Below are 2,858 nucleotides of genomic sequence, written 5' to 3' on the forward strand. Positions count from 1 at the left end.
GGGAATTAACATTTTTTTAATATAGATCATATATACACGGATGTATGCGGAAGCTCTGAGAAAGGAAAAAAAGTAGAAGATTCGAATGGCAACAGGTGGATAAAGAAAGTGAAAATACCTGTGGCTAAAGAGAACTTAGAATGATTATAGAGGAGTTTAGTAGGAAGTACGACGAAAGCCGTTGATTATCACGCTCTGATGACAATGCTTTGAAAGAATTTCCCACAAGTGGTGCAAGTAAGAGAACTAGGAGCGTACAAAGCACTTTTGACTTTTGATATTGTGTCGAATGCAGAAGAAGCCTACACGTTCAAACTGAATAGTCTTTTGCAATTTTTTCATAGTGTATGGAGGTGGGAAGTGAAGGAGAGAAGTAAAACTCGAAGGGTATGGTTAGAGTGTTTCGATGTTCCGTTGCATACGTCAGCAGAGATGTTCAAGATGATAGGAAGCTGGCGGGGAGAGGTAGTCGGGTGTGATCAAGCCACGGAGTCGTGCATATCGTTCAGTGTGGGATGTGTACAAATTGATACTTATGTCATGGACATTATCAATGAGTGGATCCATATCGCAATAGGTACTAGTGGATTCGATGTTCTAGTTAAAGAGGTTGGCCATGAACGCTATGGTTTGGATTGCACATTGAAAGAGGAAGGTGGGAGTTCTAATGCTAGAGCTTGTGGGAGCTTGGTTGTTAGTGGCACAAAATGCATTGCACTAGGGGAGGGCCGAGACCAGGGCGTTAAAGCTGGTGATGTCGCTCCCAAGGGAGGAGGAAGAGGAAAAGGGTAGATTGGTAATTTTTTATTCTATTTTGAATGAATGGATTAATTGCAAATTAAAACAGAATCATGAGCAAAGGGTAACATATCAATCTAGATTAGAAGGAAGTGCAAATTTTATAGGATTTACTAATTTGGCTAATGATATAGAATCAGAAAGAACTGTTAGCTGGGATTATAAGGGATGCAATCATGGGCTGCTTAACAAAGGGTTTAGGGGGTTCAAAAGCAAAACCCCAAACAATGTTAGTGTTAGGCCCAAAAGCAAAGGAGATGTTATTGCTACTAAGGAAATTCACTTGAGCCTAATCCCACTAACTAGTGGCCCATCACATGTTGCAGAAGGTCTATGCTGTGGGCTGGGTTTAATGAAGCTAGGTCATTTAGCACCCATTCCTAGGTCAGGTCTGGCGTTACTTACCATGAGAAGGGACAAGAAAAGAACAGAGGTGGCGATTGAGCACAAAGGTGCTGCGGTGACGGTGATCGGCAAGCTAAAGATGGACGTAGGGTGCTTGGTGGTGATCGCGGTATGGTGGCCTTGGCTATGGATGCAGAATACGAACCACGGCTGATGGTGCACAAATCCGCAACTGAAGCCGGTCCTGACATGCAAGGTGCCTGCGGTGGTGGAGCCCAACTCACCGATGATGGACGACGGTTGCTTAGTGGTGACCATAGTGTAGTGCTCTCGTCCGTGGACGCTGAACCCTAACCACGGATGATGGTACATGATCCTGTGAGCAACGGGAGCTCCATGGCTTCAGTTTCATCAGAGATGGAGGGTGTGCGGTCGTCTGGGAACAACAGCTCCGATGGCGATGGGGAGGATAGTAGTGTAGAGCTTGAAAAACATAGCTAGGTACAGGGAGAACGTATGGTTATGGCTGATGGTGGAATTGATGCTAGTAATGTTGAGATTAATAAAAAAAATGGTTGATGATGGAATTGATGTTGGTAATGCTGAGATTAATCCAAGGGTTGGCTTGAAAATTGAGAATGTAAAATAGAGAAGCAGAGTTAAGACAGAATTGGAACGAGAAGAGCAGATGCTTGAAAATAGGAGAATATGGGAATTGGCAGTTGAGTCCAAAGCGGTACAATACAATGAAGAGAATGATATCATGGCTATTCTTCAAGCACAAAATGAAAAATTGCTCAAAAAATGAGGATGGCAAAGCAGAAGGAGAAAGCAAGAAGATGCAGGACCAAAAACCATAAAAAGGTGTGTAATAAAGTTTTAAAATAATTTTTAGCTCTTGAAACGTTAGGGTTTTACGAGGTGATGGGAAACTAAATATGGTAAAGGACCTAAAAAAGAAGTAGAAATTGAATATGTTAGGAATTATTGAACTAAGATGCAAGTTATGACGAAGTTTGATGTAGTTCATATTACGGGGAGTGATGCCGTTGGATGGGAGTTTGTAGGGTCAGAAGGTGCATCTAGGAGTTTGTTATTAATGTGGGATGATATGCTGTTTAAAATAATAATTGTTATAAAGGCGAGAAATGGTTATGTGTTGAAGGTGTTTTACTAAAAAACGAGTTTCGTTGTGCTTTTTGTTTGGTATATGGTGCTCATACTAGAGTTGAGAAACTTGCTATATGGGAGGAACTGAGTTATATCACTGGTTTATGTCAAGTTTCGGTATGCTATATGGGAGACTTTAATGAGATATTGCCGATGAAAGAGAGAAAAGGTCAGGACAAGTTATCAGCATCAGCAGAAGATTTTAAGACTTGGATTCAAGATATGCAGTTAGTAGACTTGCCGTTTAACGATCAAAATTCACATGGTTTAGAGACCGATCTTGTAGTCGTATTGATAGAGTACTATTGAGTGTGGAATGGGTTGAAGAGTTTCCGGAGATTAGACTAAAAGGTGGACCTAAAGGTTTGTTAGATCATTGCCCAATAATAGTGGAGGATACCAAATTCAGAGGTGGACCACGTCCGTTCCAGAGTTTAGATTCTTGGTTTACATATGAGGCCTTCCTTAGCATGGTCAGGGGTATTGGTGATGTGCAGTTCACAGACAAACTGAAGGCTCTGAGTGTTCCACTTAGAAGATAGCAT

The sequence above is a fragment of the Arachis ipaensis genome, chromosome B10 (genome assembly GCF_000816755.2).
Source record: "Arachis ipaensis cultivar K30076 chromosome B10, Araip1.1, whole genome shotgun sequence".
Lineage (NCBI taxonomy): Eukaryota > Viridiplantae > Streptophyta > Magnoliopsida > Fabales > Fabaceae > Arachis > Arachis ipaensis.